The 22492-nt window shown below is 40.4% G+C and overlaps 1 protein-coding gene and 1 non-coding gene across 3 annotated transcripts in view; both read right to left on the reverse strand.

The window, feature by feature from the left end:
• The window catches only part of DAB1 (DAB adaptor protein 1), a 1363191-nt gene that overhangs the window by 863234 nt on the left and 477465 nt on the right, over positions 1 to 22492 (reverse strand). The window lies entirely within an intron of this gene.
• TRNAC-ACA (transfer RNA cysteine (anticodon ACA)) lies at positions 10503 to 10574 on the reverse strand. The gene has a single exon. It is a non-coding gene; the product is annotated as a tRNA-Cys (tRNA).

Raw genomic sequence — 22492 nt, forward strand, 5'->3', positions numbered from 1 at the left:
TGGCCAAAGTATTGGAGTTTCAGCTTCAACATCAGTCCTTCCAATGAACACTCAGAACTGATCTCCTTTAAGGTGGACTGGTTGGATCTCCTTGCAGTCCAAGGGACTCTCAAGATTCTTCTCCAACACCACAGTTCAACAGCATCAATTCTTCAGTGCTCAGCTTTCTTTATAGTCTAACTCTCACATCCATACATGACTACTGGAAAACCATAGCCTTAACTAGATGGACCTTTGTTGGCAAAGTAATGCCTCTGCTTTTCAGTATGATGTTTAGGTTGGTCATAACTTTCCTTCCAAGGAGTAAGCATCTTTTAATTCCATGGCTGCAATCACCATCTGCAGTGATTCTGGAGCCCAAAAAATAAAGTCAGCCACTGTTTCCACTGTTTCCCATCTATTTCCCATGAAGTGATGGGACCAGATGCCATGATCTTTGTTTTATGAATGTTGAGCTTTAAGCCAACTTTTCCACTCTCTTTCACTTTCATCAAGAGGCTCTTTAGTTTTTCTTCACTTTCTGCCATAAGGGTGGTGTCATCTGCATATCTGAGCTTATTGATATTTCTCTCGGCAATCTTGTTTCCAGCTTGTGCTTCATCCAGTCCAGCGTTTCTCATGATGTACTCTGCATGTAAGTTAAATAAGCAGAGAGCTGGGGAAATAAAGGTTCTGACATCTTTCTCTTACTTTCCTTTCCCCTGCTGCGGCTATCAGTAGGGAAACCCAACAGAAGCCAGAGAAGCCACTGTCAGTTGAATGCAATCTTCCTGGTACAGAGCAACAGGGAAGAGGCAGACTACAGATCTAGAGGGGCAAGCAACAAATAACCAGCACTCTCCGATACCAGATCTAGGAGCTAAAATGTTGTTAGATGATCTGGGAAGATCAAGATCATGGTGACAGAATCTGGGCAAAATTAAGAGCCCACAGTGAAATTCTGTAACCCCTTCAATGACAGTTTTAGTGCATTAGACTTGGTCCCTAACTTGGCAAAAGCAACAGAAAAAAAAAGGGTATATGGGTCTCTACTTGGTTTGGCTCTATTTCTTGAGGCAGGGTACTCCATCCACATCTTCGTTGGTCCTTAAGACCCAAAGGCCTCTTTGCTTCTTCCACTAGTTCATTTTCTTTTAAAACTCTGCATTACAATTCATTAGTGGGCTATGAAATCCAGTTGTCATGGCCAAGGCTTTAAAAAAAATATAGTACAGGACAGATTCTATCGGAATGCCCTGTATGCTTTAAAAAAAAAAAAAGGTAATTATTGGTCTATGAAACCTTGATTTGCTTATGTGTATAATCACTGATGCTGGGAGGGATTGAGGGCAGGAGGAGAAGGGGACGACAGAGGATGAGATGGCTGGATGGCATCACTGACTTGATGGATGTGAGTCTGAGTGAACTCCGCGAGTTGGTGATGGACAACTGGCATGCTGAGATTCGTGGCGTCGCAAAGAGTCGGACACGACTGAGCAACTGAACTGAACTGAACTGATATTCACTGAGTCAAAATTTAAAACATATTTCTTATGTCCCAATAAGAAGCCTGAAACTACTATCCTAGTTAGTTTGAGAATGTAGAAGATAATTGCCAAGAAACATGTATTATAAATATCTCATCTCATTTCCACCAGGGATCAGGGATTGGGTGCACAGATGAATATCAGTGATGGTGGGAGATTCAAGGTTGTAAAGCCATTCTTTCTTGTTGTTCAGCTGTTAGGTCGTGTCCAGTTCTTTGGGACCTCATGAACTGCAGCATGCCTTCCCTGTCCTTCACTATATCCTGGAGTTTGATCAAACTCATGTCCATTGAGTCAGTGATGCCATCCAACCATCTCATCCTCTGTTGTCTCCTTCTCCTCCTGTCCTCAATCTTTCCCAGCATCAAGGTCTTTTCCAATGAGTTGGCTCTTCGCATCAGGTGGCCAAAGTATTGGAGCTTTAGAAAAGCCAGTAGAGATTTAATTGTTGCTTTTCTTAGGGTCACAACCTATTCCAATTGTCCAGAAGATTATATCAAAATTTCTGCTTTTCTTCTTTTGTTCTTCCTAGTCTAGACTACTTCCTGGAATCATTTCCAACCCAAAGGTGACTGAAGACCTCATTCTAAGCTCAACAAAGTAAACAAGGCTCAAATGGAGCTCTGACCTCATGCAAAGGGAGACATAAGATCCAGAGAGCAGCACACTATGAGGTGCCTGCAAGTCAGTATCTCTAGGACTGTTGTCCATTGCCATTTGCAGAGGTATGATTTCCCTTTCTCAAAATATATATGTAGAAACTCACACAATTCGCTGCCAGCTTCTTGGTCTTGAACAGCTCTCTGACACTGAGATCTACCATTATAACTATACTAACAATTCAGCAGCCTTTGGTACCTAGGTTAGAACCATGTGCATCTAATTGCCTCGGATGATTAAGAGTTAACACTGCTGACCTACCCCCAGAGGGAAATTACAAGGACTATCAAATTAGAGGCAACCAGCCTCTTTGAAAACAATCCAACGTACCAGGAGTATTTAATAATAATCAGGATAATCATAACAATTCTACATATATCTATTTTGAAAAGTGGTGAGCCATTTCTCACTCACTTTCTAGAAACTTCACTTGCTAGAAAGCAAAGCTTTGCAATTATTCAAATTGGAGATTAGTATTTTGTTGTTGTTGATGTTTCCCATAGCCTCTCAGGTGGAGGAAGGACAAAGAAAGCCATCCCAGAGGGGAACAGAATCAATCCCAGCTGCTCATTAAAAGGTAAACTGTCAATAATCTTTGTCAGGCCTTTTTATCTTGGGCTTTAGTACCTGATGATCCCTAAGGCAGCAAGCAGTATTGAGATTAGACGGGCTCCTAGTTTGCACATCCCCAGTGGTGCAGGATTAACCCCCTGCACGCTGCTGCGGACTTTCTCTGAACCACTTCTGAACCCTGGATGAGCAAGGATTATGAGGCTGCTATAGCCATCTGCAGAGGCATGGGCTTTCCTTTGGAAAATAGCTCACCACACTTGGGAACCTAAACCAGCCATAACATCATATAGGAAAGCCTGAACAAACTTTGTGGTCAATCCAATACATACCATCTTTTTTCCCTAATCAAAAGCTCATTCAGTGGTTGCACCACAGGCTTCTGGATGAAGCCAAGCTCTCCACAGCATGGTATATTTGTTTTATAGACTGTCTGCAGCCAGAGCCACTAACCCTTCCTCCTGTCCCTCTCCTTCTAAACTTATTGCCCTTTACCTTGAACCTGGGAGGGCCCCCAACCTGTTTAACTAATAGAATGTGATAGAAGTGATGTTATATGCCTTTTTACATAACTGTTTGTAGCAGCTTTATTAGTAATATCCAAAAATTGCCAACAACCCACATATTCATCTACAAGTAAACTGTATGTATCTATACGGTGGAATACCATTCAGCAATAAAAATGAACTATTGATATAATACCTTCAATGCCTTGGATGAATCCCCAAATAATCATATGGAATTAAATAAGCCAGACCAAGAAAGAATACATACTATATGATTCCATTTATATAAAGTCCTAGAACATACAAACTAAACAGTGACCAATACCAGTTGAAGCAGAGACAAACTCTTCCCTAGAACATGACCTAATTGAGGAATCAGGGGCGACTCAATGGCTTGTTTCTAGCACATAGTTTTGGGGTGTCTTGTTTTGCGAGACAGATGATTGAACTTCTTTAGCTCCATTTTGCAGTGCCCCTGCCTCCACTTAGGATGTCTGCTTCTCTGGTGGCTCAGCTGGTACAGAATTTGCCCGCAGTGCAGGAGACATGGGTTTGATTCATGGGTTGGGAAGATCCCCTGGAGAAGAGATAGGCTGCACACTCCAGTGTTCTCGGGCTTCTCTGGGGGCTCAGACAGTAAAGAACCTGCCAGCAGTGAGGGATTCCAACCCTGGGTTGAGAAGATCCCCTGGAAGAGAGCATGGCAACCCACTCCAGGATTCTTGCCAGGAGAATCCCGGATGGACAGAGGGGCCTGGCGGGCTACAGTCCATGGGGACACAAAGAGTCGGACAAGACTGAACAACTAAGCACAGCACACAGAAGCAAATTATGGCAGCTCCACAAATACATTATGTACGCTTGCCGTCTCATACACACACACATCAGAGCCTTTCCATATGATACTTTACCATTTGTAGTCCCTCTCATTCTTTCCTGAAATCCCTATGTCAGGGTACTCAGCACGCTGTCTTCTAGTCACCCCTTTATTGTCTCCTCTATCAAGAAGAAAGCTCATTGAGGGTAGGAAAAGCATCTTATTCACTGATCTGGCTACATTTCTCAGCTCTGTGCCTGGCACATGGTAAGCATTCAGTAGATGATTTTGAAATAATAAATTGTACAGAAATGACTAAGTGCTTTTATAGATGTTTATAATTGGGGTAGAAGGGGAAGATTTAAATGCATGTAACAATTAGAGAACAAAGCAAAACAGTATAAAACCAAATACCAAATGGGTACCCGATGTTCACAACTTTAGAAACACTCTTCTCTTGATAATTGGTTCATGCTATATTAGGGTCTTCATATTAGTAGTAATTAGAATAATAATGATCCATTACAATGAAAACTTTTAGTTTTCCAAATGCTTTCACATGCATTATCTCTTTTGACTCAACTCCAATTATTTAGGGACAAAGAAGTCATAGAATCATTTATGCCAAATCATGTAACATGAGTAGGTTGCTTGTCATTTATTCTTTCCCGAATTCAGCTGCTTGTGAACCAGGCATGAGTTTAGGATAAGGTGTACATTCTCTGTTACCCAACAAATGTAATAATATACAGGGTTAGTGTTCCTCAGGATCAAAGCCACTACACAGACTAAAAGGCATTTTATCAACTACAAGCACCCAGTAAAATAACAAAAACTGAAAATATGAATCTCTGAACAGAAGGGAATTTAGTAAATGCAACATAATGCCCTCAAGTTGAAAAATAATAACCTGTCCACTTTCAGATTAGCAATTCCATCTCCATATACTCAAAAATTTCTCTACCCAAGAGCAGAAAACCATCGTTTAAAACCAACAAGACAACTGGCTATAAATTGAGATAAATCCGACCAGAAGAAGACTTTTCCCATTTCAGCTTCCCTATCACTAAAAGATACTATTTATTTATGAAATGGATCAGTTCAGTTCAGTTCAGTTCAGTTCAGTTGCTCAGTCCTGTCCGACTCTTTGCGACCCCATGAATCGCAGAACGCCAGGCCTCCCTGTCCATCACCAACTCCCATAGTTCATTCAGACTCACATTCATCGAGTCAGTGATGCCATCCAGCAGTCTCATCCTCGGTCATCCCCTTCTCCTCCTGCCCCCAATCCCTCCCAGCATCAGAGTCTTTTCCAATGAGTCAACTCTTCGCATGAGGTGGACAAAGTACTGGAGTTTCAGCTTTAGCGTCATTCCTTCCAAAAAAATCCCAGGGTTGATCTCCTTCAGAATGGACTGGTTGGATCTCCTTGCAGTCCAAGGGACTCTCAAGAGTCTTCTCTAACACCACAGTTCAAAAGCATCGATTCTTCAGCGCTCTGCCTTCTTCACAGTCCAACTCTTCACATCCATACATGACTACTGGAAAAACCATAGCCTTGACAAGACAGACCTTAGTTGGCAAAGTAATGTCTCTGCTTTTCAATATGAAATGGATACTCCGAGCCAAATACTGTATCAGGCACTGTGTTAAATGCTTTATTTTCATTATCTATAATTATAAGGTATTCCTAGGGGGTAGGTATCACTATTTCCATTTTACAGATGGGAAAACTGATGCTCAAAAAGGTAAAGGAATGTCACATCACAACACAGCTGGTGAGTGACTGCTAGGATTCAAACTGAGATCTGTCTTCAAAGTTAGTGCTCTTTCTACCTTAAAAAGTTTGCTAATCCAAAAATAAATGAATATTTTAGGGTTCCCAGCAATCTTAGGGACCTCTCATTTCAACTGTTTCTCATTACTGCTCCTAATGAAAACATGCATAATTAACTGAGGACTGACAATTACCTTCTGATACAAAACACTCAGAGCTGCAGATGGGTCCTCCCTACATGACACCATAGCAACCAGTTGAAATATGAAGAAAGGAAGGAGGGAGAGAAGGAGAGACAAGGAGGGAGGGAAGGAAGGAAAGGAGGAGAAAGGAAGGAGGGAATCTTACTCATCACAGTTGTTTGCTTTCACTCTTGGTGGAAGGAAGGGGAGCTAATGAGCCTGATTTCTTATTCTTAGGTGTCAGATACAAACAGAACCTATGCTAGTATCACCCAGGACTTAGAGGCACTCTGACCTGGGAGAAACAACTAATCAGGCAGCATTTATTGGGGCTTTCTAAATTTCCTGCTGGAGGACATCTGTACTGAAGACCTTAATGCACCAGCCTAAGGGGATTTGCTGGGAGACCATAGAACCTTTCTCGATGAGTTTTCACCCAGCTGCCACCTGCCAAAAGTGCTCTCTGCTGAAGGCTTCCTTTCTGATTCTTGGGCCTTATAGAGTCCCATGGAGGAGGAGAAAAGGTAGTAGCAAGGCCCACCACTGAATTCTACTCAGGGATTTCCCTAATACACTGCCTCTAAGATTTCAAAGTTTTGGTAAAAAGGACTGGGACCTCCTTAAGAGGGCCTATTGCTGAACTCTCCAGAGAAGGCAGTGGGACCACATGGGAGAGACGGTGCTGGAGCAACCTTGAGTAATGAATAGAAATTTCCCAAGTGGAAAAATTAGGAAATGTACCTACTATGCACTGGACCCAGGGGAATTATTATATCAGTGGATGGGTGGAAAACTAGATGCTGTAGGTAACCCAAGCCATATGAATGTGACCACTAACAAAGCTGGACACAGAAGGGGATGAAAGAGGGGGAGGTTAGAGGTGGGGGGAGGGAAAGAAAATGAATATTAATAGATACCAAAGAACTTTACAGGAAGGTTCTGCAGCTGCCAAGCAAATGGGAATCTGTTCAGCAGTCAAAGAAAAAATGCACCGAGCAATGCCAGTATTGCTGTCAGAACCTCTGCCTGATGCCAGGAACATTTGAGAGTGCATTTTTTTCTCATTCATGATCCCAAACAGTAAACGGCATCATCAAACCCAATCTTGTCATATACGTGACTCATTTGGCATTTTTTGATCATTTATATTGGTTTAACCAGCAAAGGGTTTTTCCATCCACTGAGACTCACATCAACTCATCAGAGGGAAGTAGAGAAGCTCTTGCAATGAAGAAATAGATGAAGAGAGAGAGGTTCAGAGGGGACATGGATTCCTGTTCATGGTCACATACTGAGTTAATCTAGGTGGATTGTTCTAACTTCTGCCAGGCGATGCTGTCTGTAGTATCACCACACACCTAAGACTCATTCTTCAGGTTATTCTTTTAAAGGACCCTACCACATACCACATTATGGTTGTATCTTGTATGTGTTTATACATACACTCACCTAGATATACATATATCCACATATGCATATCCATATATGTATATGATGTAATATCATATACATCATTGTATATTCTACACATCCATGTATTTATATGCACCTATAACACATAAGGTCTGTCTAGTCAAGGCTATGGTTTCTCCAGTAGTCATGTATGGATGTGAGAGTTGGACTGTGAAGAAGGCTGAGGCCTGAAGAATCGATGCTTTTGAACTGTAGTGTTGGAGAAGACTCTTGAGAGTCCCTTGGACTGCAAGGACATCCAACCAGTTCATTCTGAAGGAGATCAACCCTGGGATTTCTTTGGAAGGAATGACGCTAAAGCTGAAACTCCAGTATTTTGGCCACCTCATGTGAAGAGTTGACTCATTGGAAAAGACTCTGATGCTGGGAGGGATTGGGGGCAGGAGGAGAAGGAGACGACCGAGGATGAGATGGCTGGATGGCATCACGGACTCGATGGACGTGAGTCTGAGTGAACTCCGGGAGTTAGTGATAGACAGGGAGGCTGGCGTGCTGCGATTCATGGGGTTGCAAAAGGTCGGACATGACTGAGAGACTGAACTGAACTGATAACATATAGACCTAGAAGGAAAACACTTGAGAAAGCATTGAGAGATTGCAAAGAGAAAAGAATTATGTTCAAATGAAATAATGGTAGGGAAGCCCTTCTGCATTCTTAATAACTAAATGAATGGGAAATGAGGACAAATTCTTACAGACCATTACAGACCACTTGGATAGTTTTTGGATTGAAAGGCTAGATGCTAATGAGGATGTGCTTCTTACTCTTCCAGACAAAGGAGTCATTCATCCTCATATTCTCAAATATCTCAAATATCAAGAACTTTCTCTGAGTTAAGCACTGCACATAGTGTTGGGACAGAGAGGCAAATGAAGACATAGTGTCCGCCTTCCAGGAGCCCATAGCAGAGGCACAGGCCGTTGTGTAAATCTAGCAATTATCCTACAACATGACAAGTGCTTTCACTGGTCTATCCCTTGGGAACACAGAGCCAGGGCATCTAAATCACACTTCATTCACAGGAAATTTTTTAGTAGAGTGCTGCTTGGGCTGAAGCAAGAACAGGCTAGATGAAAATCGTTCAATAAATGTTTATTGAATCAACCAGTGGATGAGTAACTGAGTCAAGGGGACTCCAGTTTCTCCCCATGGGTCTGATCTCTTCCTCTGGAAACCCTGCCAGCCCTCCCTCCTCTTTATAGAGTCAAGTATGAGAATTTACTGTTTCAGAGCCTTAAGAATTCATAGATAATTCATATACTATTGAGGTAGCGGTTGTCATACTCAGTAAACAAAGAAACCCACAACTTGGGGAAACTGAAAGGACCAGCAGCCTCTTCTAATAAAAGAAAAGAAACAGTCTGCTCTCTTTCCACTCAGTACTGTCCCACTCTCTCCTCTTCTTAGTGAACTTTTTGGATGTCCAATTATCAGGTAGCCTGGAAACAAGTTTCTCTTCTTAAGATAAACAGCCAATGACTGAAGCACAATTTATATCTATTATTTTTTCATCAGGCTCCCGTCTCAGTCTGGGCAAGGCTAAATAAGAAGAACTGTTAGGAAAATCGGAGGCGAGGACACAAATGAATGCCCTACCTTTGGCATTTAGATGCGGGCCTGATCCAGAACCATGTGTGTCTTCCTGTGTGACATTTCCAGCGCCGAACTGGAAAATGAGTCTAAGCACAGATATGGCCTATAATGAATCCATCTGGCCACACACCAAGCTTTTAAATATTTACAATTATGGCCCCAGCCTTATTAAACTTGCAGGAAAACGGCAGCAGCAGGGCGTACATATGGGGCTTGAGAAGGCTCCCTTGGCCAGCACCATGACAGCAGATGCCTGAAATTTCTAGAAAAATATACACTTGTATGCCAGATGCTTGAGACCAGGAAATGGTATGAAAACATCAGGAAAGTGGCTCGACGGAAGTTCTCAAACTGCATACAGGATGCAGTGAAGAGCATGTATGAGCTGTCAAGTCCATATTTAAATCATTCCTATCTTGAAAGTTTATTCCGTGTTGATGGTCTAAGAGGTAGCAAATCTAGCAAATTAATGGGAACAAGTGTTACATACAGGGAAATAAAGAACACTCTGTTACCAGGAGCAACACAAAAATAAAGATTCAAGTCAGAGTTGGAACTCAGTCTTAATCAGCATTCTCTGGAAGGCAACGTGGCTTCTTTAAAGAACCACACAGTTGGAGCACCAGAAGATTCTGGTTCCAGTCTGTATCCACCACTCACTCATTGTACAAGGGTGGGCAAATCACAATTTCCTAGAGTCCATTTTCTCATGAGCAAAAGGAAAAACCATAACTACCTGCCTCCCAGGGTTGTTTAAGACTCCAATGCTATTGCAATGGTTTTCAAACTGTGATTTAATGGTCAGTAGTGAGTTTGGAAATTAGTGTAGTGGATTATAACTACTATTTTTAAACAAAATAAAATTAGGATAGAATGAAAGAGAATAGAATGGAATAGAAAATAGTTCACACATCGTAAGAGTGAGGACAACATTGTGAAGTTTTTGTTTCATTTACATGTGTGCATGTGTGGACTAGATTGCTATGTTAAATTCATTTCTTTTTGTAAATTATGGCTACACTATATGAAAGAACTTTGTAAAATGTAAAGGAAGGCATCCAGGGAAAGCTAGTGGTCCAGCAATGCCAAATGGGTTTTGTTTTTTTGTGTTTTTTTTGGGGGGGGGTTTGTTTTGACTACACAGTTTTCAATTTTTTTTTTAAATAAGCTTTAGTTTTTAGAGGAATCAGGTTCACAACAAGACTGAGTAGAAGGTACAGAGATTTCCCATATACCTCCTGCCCCCAGTGAATGCACATTGACATTGACATTGAAGTCACTCAGTCACGTCCGACTCTTTGCGACCCCATGGACTGTAGCCTACCAGGCTCCTCCGTCCATGGAATTTTCCAGGCAAGAGTACTGGAGTGGGTTGCCATTTCCTTCTCCAGGAGATCTTCCCAACCCAGGGATCGAACCTGGGTCTCCTGCATTGTAGGCAGACGCTTTACCGTCTGAGCCACCAGGGAAGTGAATGTACAGCCTCCCCTATTATTAATCAGTCCTCATACATTTGTTAGAATGATGAACCTACATAGACCCATCATTGTCTCCCAAAGTCTTTAGTTTATATTAAGGTTTTCTCTTGGTGTTGTATATTCTGAGTTTGGACAAATATACAATAATATGCATCCACCATTACGGGCTTCCCTGGTGGCTCAATGTTAAAGAATGCACCTGCCAATGAAGGAGATGTGGGTTTGATTCTTGGTTCAGGAAGGTCACCTGGAAAGAGCAAGGAAAGGGCAACCCACTCCAGTATTCTTTCCCAGGAAATCCTATGACCAGAGGAGCCTGAAAGGGCTACAGTCCACGAGGTTGCAAAAGAGTTGGACATGACTTAGCGACTAAACAACAATAATCCACCATTATAACATCACACAGAGTAGTTTCCCTGCCCTAAAAATCCTCAGTGTTTCATATATTCATCCTTTCCTCCCCACTAACCTCTGGCAACCACTAGTATTTTTACTACTATAATATCTTCCCTTTTCCAGAATGTTATATAGACGGAATCAGACAGTATATATAGCCTTTTTATATTGGCTTCCTTCACTCAGTAATATGCATGTATTTTCACAGCTTGGCATCTCCTTTGTTTTTAGTGCTAAATAATATTCCTTAGATACTGCCTGGATGTACAACAGTTTACTTATTCATTTGTCTACTGAAGGACATCTTGGTCACTTCTAAGTTTGGGCAATTATGAATAAAGCTGCTATTAATATAAACATCTATGTGCAGCTTTTTATGTGGACATACGTTTTCAGCTTCTTTGGGTAAATTCCAAGGGGCGTGATTACTGGATGATTATGGTAAGATTATGTTTAGTTTCATAAGAAACTACCCAACTATATTCTGAAGAGGTTGTACCATTTTGTATTTCCACCAGCAATGAATGAGACTTCTTGTCACTCCATATCTGCACTAGCATTTGGTGCAGTCAAATGAATTTTGGATTGTGGTCATTTAATAGATGTGTGGTGGTATCTCATTGTTGTTTTAATTTTCATTTTCCTGAAAACATACATAAGGAGAATATGTCTTTTCACATATCAATTTGCCATCTGTATATCTTCTTTGCTGAGGTATCTGATAAAATCTTTGGCCCACATTTAACTGGGCAGCTTTCTTATTGTTTAGTTTTAAGAGTTCTTTGTCTATTTTAGACAACAATCCTTTATCAGATGTGTCATTTGCAAATATTTGCTCCTTGTTTGTAGCCTGCCTTTTTATCCTCTTGACAGTATCTTTCAGAGAGCAGCAATTTTTGATTTTAAAGAAGTCCAGCTTATCAGTTCTCTCTCTATCATGTATCATACCTTTGACATTATATCTAAAAGGTCATTGCCAAATCCAAGTTCATCTAGACTTTTTATGTTATCTTCTAGGAGTTTTATGGTTTTTTATTTAGATCTGTGATCCATTTTGAGTTAATATCTGTGAAGAGTTTAAGGTCTTCCCTGGTGGTGCAGATGGTAAAGAATCTGTCTCTAGTGTGGCAGACCTAGATGCAATCCCTGGGTCAGGAAGATTCCCTGGAGAAGGGAACAGCAATCCAACATTCTTGACTGGAGAATCCCAGGACAGAGAAGCCTGGCAGGCTATAGTCCGTGGGGTCACAAAATGTCAAACACAACTGAGTGACTTACATTTTCACTTTCTTTTCAAGGTCTATGTAGAGATTCATTTCTGTGCAGGTGGATGTCCAGTTTTTCCAGCAACATTTGTTGAAAAGACTATTTTTTCTCTATTGTATTACTTTTCTCCGTATTCAAAGATCAGTTGACTATATTTATGTGGGTCTACTTCCGGGCACTCTATTCTGTTAATCTGCTGTCTATTCTTCCATCAGTATCACTCTATTTTTACTATTGTAGCTTTATAGTAAGTCATGACATTGACTAGTGTTAGTCCTCCAACTTTGTTTTTCTCCTTCAATATGGTGCTGGCTATTCTGGGTCTTTTGCCTCTCCTTATAAACTTTAGAATCAATTTGTCAACATCCACAAATTAACTTGCTGGTATTCTACTGAATTTATAAATAAAGTTTGGAAGATCTGAGAGCTTGACAATGTTCACATTTCTACTCATGATCATGGGATATCTATTTATTTAGTTCTTTCACTTCTTTCATCAGCTTTGTTAGCTCCTAAACATTCTGCTATACCCAAGTATTTTATTTTGGGGATGATAATGTAAATTGTATTGTGTTTTTAATTGAAATATTCCATGCATTCATTGCTAATATATAAGAAAGTGATTGACTTTTGTATATTAAGCTTGAATCCTGTAAACTTGTTACGATTGCTTATTAGTTCCAAGAGATTTTTTTTATTGATTCTTTAAGATTTTCTACACAGAGAATCATGTCATCTACAAAAAAGTCAGGTTTATTTCTTCCTTAACCATCTGTATACCATTCATTCCCTTTTCTTGTTTTATTGCATTAACTAGGACTTCCAATATGATGCTGAAATATATCTTTGCTTTGTGGGAAAGCTTTGGCACTCTTGGTATTTAGTATAATGTTAACTACAGGGAGTTTTGGGGTAAATTATCTTTATCAAGTTGAGGTTTCAAAATTAGAACAAAATTTGAACACACTCAATAGAAATTTATGTTCCAGTTCCCTCAACTGCCACCATACTTTATTCTCAGCATGTTTCATTCATGTTACCTGCTTGACACCTGAAATCTTCTGAATTTGTGATAATCTGTGTGCATGCATGCTCAGTTTATCAGTCGTATCCAACTCTTTTGACCCCATGGGCTGCAGCTCACCAGGCTCTTCTGTCCATGGGGTTATCCTGGCAAGAATACTTAACTGGGTTGCCATTTCCTTCTCCAGGGGATCTTCTTGATCCAGGAATTCAATCTGCATTGGCAGGTGAATTCTTTACCACTGAGCCACCTGGGAAGCCCTGTGATATCTGGGTAAATCATAATATATACATAGCTCTGGTTTTATACTTTTTACCCTAAATTAGAGTTGTCTTTGCAACTGTCCCTGAAATTTTTAAGAATAGAAACTTGATCTTTCAATGTATGCTCCAGGCTAACAGTGTCCTTTACATAGTAGCTGCTCGATAATATTTCTTGAACAAAAGAACATTACTGGTGCATGAAAAGCAGAGTCAAAATTTCTGGTCTCAGACTTTGCCATTGGCCACCTGGGTTATACTGAGGGAGTCAATTCTCTGCTCTGTGGCTATGTTTCCCTTCCCTGGTAAAATAAGAGTATTGGACTCAAAAGCAATGTTTTCCATACACAAGTGTGCTCTAGGAAATCCACAATTAAAGGGCTTGTCTGCCAAATGATGTAGATTTAAATTGCCAGAAAATCCCATTTATTGCTTTTACCTGCTATATTTATTCAGGTTCTACCTTAAGATTTCATTTGACTAGATGATATCTAAGATCCCAGACCTAGGTCTGCTATTCAAAGACCCTAGGATCGCTAGTGTGGTGCTCTCTCAGGCATGCTCTAACACCTTCATTAAACTGTTACGTTCTTTCTTCAAAGCCTGCAAAGAGTCGGACAGGACTGAGCGACTGAACTGAACTGAACTGAAGCTATCAGTGACTGAGGCCGTTGCTGATATGAATAGAAACATTTGACAACACAAGCCGGGGGATTCATTTGTTATCTGGCTTTCAAACAGAGTCCAGGCAAATGGTCCCATCTTCCTTTTGACTCCTGCAATTCCTGATGACTAACTGCATTCATCTCCTCTGATATGTGGCTACTCCCATAGATCTTGCTGGGAACTCTCTGTTTCAGGGGTTCATCTATCAGCCAGTGCGGATTAGGAGGACATTTAATGGAGAATTCATTATGATGAGAAATCTGTGAGTTGCAGTCATAAAATTTGCTCTCGCTTTTATAGAAAGCTTCATCATTCACCCACTCTTCCTGAAAACGAGTGCTACCAGGCTAGCCCTCCCACGTCTGGTCTCCTGCTCTGTTTTGTAGTGTTTTGCAATGTTCACTCAAATATGTTATTTGAATCATTTCAGCCTAGCGTTATCGAATGCCTGCTATGAACCAGGTACTATGCTTACCATGACCAGTAAACCAGGGTGTGCTGTACACATCTATGCCCTTGACCACTGGCATGTCCTATTTCCATTTTCTTCCTTATCGCTCAAGATTAAATTCACTCACAAAATCTATTATGCCTCTTCTTATCCACCTCTCATAAACTAACTCATCACGCTCAGTGCTTTCATACCTTGACTTCTCTCTTTTGTTCACATGTTTTACCTTGTGCCTCTTAGCCAGCTTGTGGGGAAGATACAATGAACACACAGAACTGAAACTCTTGAAGTTGTACCAGTTTCATGATCAGTTCAGTTCAGTCACTTAGTCATGTCTGACTCTTTGTGACCCATGACTGCAGGATGCCTGTCCACCACCAACTCCCAGAGCTTACTCAGACTCACGTCCATCGAGTTGGTGATGCCGTCCAACCATCTCATCCTCTGCCATCCCCTTCTCCTCCCACCTTCAGTCTCTCTCAGCATCAGGGTCTTTTCCAATGAGTCAGCTCTTCACATCAGGTGGCCAAACTATTACAGTTTCAGCTTCAGCATCAGTCCTTCCAATGAATATTCAGGACTGATTTCCTTTAGGATTGACTGGTTTGATCTCCTTGCAGTCCAAGAGACTTTAAACAGTCTTCTCCAACATCACAGTTCATCAATTCTTTGGCACTCGACTTTCTTTATAGTCCAACTCTCACATCCATACATGACTACTGGAAAAACCATAGCTTTGACTAGATGGAACTTTGTCGGCAAAGTAATGTCTGCTTTTTTTAGTATGCTGTCTAGGTTAGTCATAGTATTTCTCCCAAGGAGCAAGTGTCTTTTAATTTTATGGCACCAGTCACCATCTGCAGTGATTTTGGAGCCCCAACCCAAATGAAGTCTCTTACTGTTTCTAAATATTAGCTATTATTATTGTTATACTTGTAATTGGCATCTGAGCAGATGAATCGAGTAGGAAGAAAAGATACAAGAGGGTAAGGCATTGGGATTTGTCATTCAAACAGAGGAGGAACAGATGCAGGGGGCTGGGGATGTGCAGATTCCTGGTCCAGGTGTGGAAAACACAAGAGATGGTTTGGGAATGAAAACAGATAATGCTAGAAACATTCTTATGATTTCTTTAGATGTCTGGTCCAAGCTATGAACAGATGCCCACGAAGGATTAGACATTATGAGTGTCCTCCTTCTCTACCCCCAGTCTCCTTGCCAAACAGGAAGGAATTTTCTGTGCTGGCCTTTCAAGAGGAGCTGCCTCAGGCTTTCTCCTCTGGCTGCCAAACTCAAGGGAGAGGGTCACACATCATGGCAGCCAAGGGTGAAGGGCTCCTTGGGCAACACTTGATCTACTGACTGCTTTTTTGGCAGCCCACTCAAAATTATTGATTTGAGTGTGTATTTAGAAATGAGGGTTGGAGCGACAAAGGGGCCTGCTACACATCCCTGATAGAACTGGAATAATCTGAGAGATTCTTTGCTCATAGCCTCTCAGAGGATCTCAGTCTGGGCTTTTCTCAAGGCCAGGAAAACATTACTCTCCCCCTAAGGACAAGCCCTCAGTACAATAAGTCTCAATGCCCTATTCACCTGCCAACCTGAAAACTGATCAGTTAAAAGTATATATAGCAACATTTAAGTATTACCATGTGTTCATATAGGGGCTTAAATGCTTCTTTAGGGTTCATTCTTCATTGATGTATAGATGATTTATAATATTTTATTAATTTCAGGTAGACAATAGTGATTCAATATTTTATAGATTATACTCCATTTAAAGTTACTATAAAATGTTGGATATATTCCCTGTGCTATACAATGTATCCTTGTGACTTACTTATACAGAGTAGTCTGTACATCTTAATCCCCTACTTTTCTTTCCCCCTCCCATCCTCATCCCCACTGGCAACCGCAAGTTTTAATAAAGACTTTTATTAATTTGTTTTTTCATTGCTTGATCCATTTATCCATCAGACAAATAAATACTCACCTCTTGAAACCTGGTAACAGTACTTGGTATTTCGATGAATAAGTAAAAAAAAAAAAATATATATATATATATATAGACACATAATTCCTGCTGTCTATCGATCACAGGCTAATCATTAGAGAAAGAGAGCAAAACGCTAAGGTGTGATGAGTGCTATAATAATGATCAGGACGTATCAAGGCATAGGCAAGGCCCTTGGGAATGGAAATATCAAAAGGATTGAGTCAAATATAAAAATGCTATTTTAAAACACAAATGAAGGTGTGCAATAGACATGCACATTCCTCCCTTCACGGCTGAGACCCATCCTGATCCTGAGTCTCAGCACATTTCTGACACCCCTATGTCCCTAAATATCCCTGCCCCACCTCGGAGGGCTCCCCAGAATGGGCTCAGCATCAGAGACCTGAGGATGTTTATTGTACCTGTTGCTTGGTAGTAAAATATGTTTCTTTGTTCTATGGGCTAAGTAAAAATGTTCAAAATACTCTATAATGTTCACAGAAATGAAAATGATCACAATTGCTAGAATGTATTGGTTTCTTACTACACGCTACCTATTTGGCTAAGCACTCTACATCCATTTCCTACTTAGTCTTCATAAACCCCTGTGTGTTGGGTCTATTGCTCTTCACTTTACAATGCCATGGAAGCTCCAGTCACCCAGCTAGTATGTGATGGAGATTAAACTTGAATCTGTACCTCACTGTTAAACCAACCCTCATCACTGCATTAGATTGTTTCACAAAGGTGGGGGGGGTGCGGTTGGGAGCATAACAGGGTAATCTGAAAAGTTTTATGGAAGAGCTGAGTGCCAAAAGACAAACAAGAATGAAAAATCTATTTGTCTTAACTAATCAACTAGCCTCCCTGGTCCTACAACTTATGAAGTTCATTTTCTGTTAATTTAACGAACTGAGAGAGACAGCAATTCGGTGCGTGAAATTTGGTAAAGATAAAAGAAAATCTACTTTCTTTCTCTTTACTCTTCTAGTCTTTTATCCCCATGAGCCTATCATAGTGCTAGATATGTATTTGACTGGTGACTGATGGATGGAGACAAAGTCTGAGATTTGGACACCCTCCCAGGTCATCAGTCACAATGCAGGGCTTGAAGGTGACAGCAACATATCCCCAGCCGCGGTTTGTACAAAAATAACATTTTATTTCAAGGCATAGTTGAAAGCATCTCCTTTGCTTTGAGAGTGTTAATTATTTCTGAAGTGTAAGAAAGTGTATCCAGACAGGGGTTAGAAATATCCAGACCTTTTGCTACTCATTTCAAACAGCAGATTCTATTCCTTTACAGAAGATATCTTGGTTAATCAAACGTTACATACTCTTTTCATTTTCCTTGCTGGTTCCTGTCTACATTCTATTATTTCACAATCATTTTCAGACATGTGGGGAGTGGATGAGGAAAGGGAAACCATTTTTAATAAACCAAGAATAGTAAACAGGGCTAATTTTCCTTGATGCTTTTGGAAACAGGAAGCCCCCAGAACAAGTTAAGAGATATCTTTCTTTGCTGGCAAATTCATTTTCCATAATGAGAGGCGGTCATCTTTCCCGAGGAGTCTGAAATTCTCAGATAAAGATGAAAAGATGGTGTTTTATCATAATGACACGGATCTGCATCCCCATTTATTTTGTGCTCCGGCAGCAAAATATACTGGGGACTGTCATTCTGCTTTGCAAAGTGGGAAAAGATTTAGCCATTTAAATAATTCGAGAGTAAAAAGAAGCACCAAAGGAAAAGAGCACAGAATAATAGCTTTACAGTCTCCCTTGGAAAAAGGAATTCAAACCGCTGACCCAGATAGTCAGAATTTATAACTCGCCTCCTAAACTCTGTCCGCTACTGGTGCTCTTTAGGACAGAGTATTTCCCTGGCTCATCCTTAATAATAATAATAATTCTTTACACTCCTGGAGCACTTTAGATATCTTTCAGAGTACTTCCACATCCATTATCTCATTTGGTCCTCAGAGTAGCTCTTGGAAGAACACAGAGCTGGGACCATCACCTCCATTAACAGATACGGGGGACTTGTTCACAAGTCTCCCATTAGCCCTTTTTGTGGTTAAAAGAGCAGAAACCACGACTACATGCTCTGGTCCAAAGGCCAGATTTCTTCTTCCAGAAACCTAGTCTTGCCTTTCCGTGAAGGTGCACAAATGTCAGCAGCTCTCAAAGTTACAAATCTCATCATCTTCAAAACAATTAATTTCAAGGGTTTACTCTGAGCCAACACTCTGAAAAAGACAGGCCTGCTTTGGATATCAGAAGCTGATTGGATCTTTCCTCTACCCTCCTTTTTTATAGTTGGATCTGAGACTATTTGGAATAACTTCTGGTGAAAAGCTTAATCATTAAAAAAAAAAAAAACAAACCTAAAAAATGCAGAGGCTGTACTTGAGAACTCTCCGCTTTCCCTTACATCCTGTATGTTTCAGTTGAATAATGTTGGTACCTAATTCTACCTCTATTTTAAATCCACAACTGGGTTATATTTTCACCTTCTGGTTTAAATACATTTCGAATGTGTCAGTATCATTGCTTCTACTCCAGATTAATAGGATCAGCCAAAAGGATGCCTGACATTTTTGTTGCTATAGAAACTGGTCCTGATGTTACACAGCTTGCCTTTCTCCTATTTTGCCATACATCTATCCAGCTATTGAACACAGACATCTTTTTGTTTCACAAGGAATTACATTAAAAAATTAAGCCATAATTTCATCCTAGGTTAGTCCCCATTCTGTTGAAAAGAGTATTAAATAACATTAAGAAGCATCTGAAAGAAAGTGGGAATTGTTGATAATATTGCTTGATAGCTTATGAGCCTCCCAGACAGAAAGAGAACACAAGTTGAGCAAATTATCCCACATCCTAAATCCGTGTTCTTTCCTGCTGGAGTTAAGTACTTCAAACATTTTCCTTAGCGACCTCTAAGCCAAGGTAAGACATTCCACCTTACTTAGCCTGTGGGCAACCAAAGCAAGCAGACTCTTATGCCTCCCACTCACCCACCCCCACACACATTCACAAAATAGTTTCTGGACAGCTGTTTCCTTAAATATGTCATCAACATCCTCCAACATATCACCTCCATTGTACACTGAATTCCTTTTCCACAGATGCACCATCGCCCCCAGAGAAAACCTCTCACTCAGAATTAAGATGTAAAGTCTCAGCACTTAACGATGTAGCCAGCACGTATGGCTGGTGCCAGAAGGTACACTCAAGAAGCAAGAGATAGAGAGAATGACAAAAAAAAAAAAAAAAAAAGAAAAACAGCACCCTGGGAAACCCAGCTTCTCCAACCCCTATAATGACTGATGTTTATCAAAAGCAGATGCAATAAGCAGCTCTCTAATTGGCAGGATCTAAACTGTCAGACGTCCATTTGTCACAGCTATGATGGCAGTGGCAAGGTAAGCATTCGAATGAATTTCTCCCTTTCCCATTACAGGTTTAAATAAAATGTTCACAACCAGTTAGGAGGCACAGATGACCAAAGGGACAGATTCCTTAGGCAGCTCTCCAGGTTATCAAACTCAAGGAACTTAAGTGATGAATTTGTTTTGGAAACCAAGTGGGACTTATGAGTAGTATATGGATTGAGAGAAAACACAAGAAGGACTTTCTTACTTGAAGGAATATGGAGCTCACCCCACAGGTCAGACACAGAGGAGTCTAATGAGGTCGAGGCTATTTTGTACCAAGAGCCAGGAAAGAAGCAGAACAGTCAGCAGCCTTTCTATCATAAGTTAAAAAAACAAACAACAACAAAACACAGGTTGGGAGCTTGGAACTGACATATATACACTGCTATATTTAAAACAGAAATCAACAAGAACCTACTGTATAGCGTAAGGAATGCTGCTCAACATAATAACCTAAATGGGAAAAACATTTGAAAAAGAATAGATACATGGATTTGTATAAATGAATCATTGTGCTGTACACCTGAAAGTAACACAATGTAGTTTCTCAACTGCGCTCCAATATAAAATAAAAATTAAAAGAAAATGAGATAATCACAAAAAACAGGGTTAGAAAATCAAACCAAAGTCAAGTCAATAAAGTGAGTGTTACTGTACCATCACACACACACACACAAATAAGCAAAAATCCAAGAGTATATGTCACACATTTCTTGTATTTCAGAGAGTAAATTTGCATAGAGGAAAGGGTCAGAGAAAAATACTGTTAACTAAGTCTCTGTTATATGGTGATACTTTGATGGGGATTTAATAACTATGATCTTATTAAATTTTCACAATTTCTATGAGGCTGAGGTTATCCTCAAATCCACTTTACAGATGAGGCTGCTGATGTTCAGCAATGGCTAAATCTTGTTCCTAACACCAGGCTTCTTTAGTGTGGCAGAACTGGAAAGTGGAATGGCCAACAGTGGAGTCAGTGACCATTTTTTGGAGTTTGCATATATAATCTACTAGAGACCTCTTCCAAAAAACTGAACTAGATATCTCTTCAAGAAAATTAGGGATACCAGGGAACATTTCATGCAAAGACAGGCAAAAAAAAAAAAAAAAAAAAAAAAAGGACATAAATGGTATGGACCTAACAGAAGCAGAAGATATTAAGAAGAAGTGGCAAGAATACACAGAAGAACTATACAAAAGAGATCTTAATGACCCAGATAACCACAATGGTGTGATCACTCACATAGAGCCAGACATTTTGAGTGTAAAGTCAAGTAAGTCATAGAAAGCATGACTATGAACAAAGCTAGTGTAGGTGATGGAATTCCAGCTGAGCTATTTCAAATCCTAAAAGATGATGCTGTGAAAGTGCTGCACTCAATATGCCAGCAAATTTGGAAAACTCAGCAGTGGCCACAGGACTGGAAAAGGTCAATTTTCATTCCAATCCCAAAGAAAGACAATGTCAAAGAATGCTCAAACTACCGCACAATTGCATTCATCTCACAAGGTACTGGAGTGATGCTCAAAATTCTCCAAGCTAGGCTTCAACAGTACATGAACTGAGAACTTCCAGACATTCAACTTGGATTTAGAAAAGGCAGAGGAATCAGATATCAAACTGCCAACATCCACTGGAACACAGAAAATGCAAGAGAATTCCAGAAAAACATCTACTTCTGCTTCATTGACTATGCTAAAGCCTTTGACTATGTGGATTACAACAAACCGGAAAATTCTTCAAGAGATGGGACTATCAGATCACCTTACCTGCCTCCTGAGAAATCTGTATGCAGGTCAAGAAGCAACAGATAGAACCAGACATGGAACAATGGACTAGTTCCAAACTGGAAAGTATGTCAAGGCTGTATATTGTCATCCTGCTTATTTAACTTATATGCAGAGTACATGATGTGATATATCGGGCTAGATGAAGCACAGTTGGAATCAAGATTGCCGGGAGAAATATCAATAACCGCAGATATGCAGATGACACCACCCTTATGGCAGAAAGTGAAGAGGAACTAAAGAGCCTCTTGATGAAGGTGAAAAAGGAGAGTCAAAAAGCTGGCTTAAAACTCAACATTCAAAAAGCTAAGATCATGGTATCCTGTCCCATCACTTCATGGCACATAGATGGGAAAACAATGGAAACAGTGACAGACTTTCTTTTCTTGGGCTCCAAAATCACTGCTGATGGTGACTGCAGCCATCGATGCAGGGTGCAGGATGCTTGGGGCTGGTGCACTGGAATGACCCAGAGGGATGGTGTTGGGAGGGGGGCGGTGGGAAGGGGGTTTGGGATTGGGAACACATGTATACCCGTGGCAGATTCATGTTGATGTGTGGCAAAACCAATACAATATTGTAAAGCAAAAATAATAATAATAATAAATTA

The sequence above is a fragment of the Ovis aries genome, chromosome 1 (assembly GCF_016772045.2).
Source record: "Ovis aries strain OAR_USU_Benz2616 breed Rambouillet chromosome 1, ARS-UI_Ramb_v3.0, whole genome shotgun sequence".
NCBI lineage: Eukaryota > Metazoa > Chordata > Mammalia > Artiodactyla > Bovidae > Ovis > Ovis aries.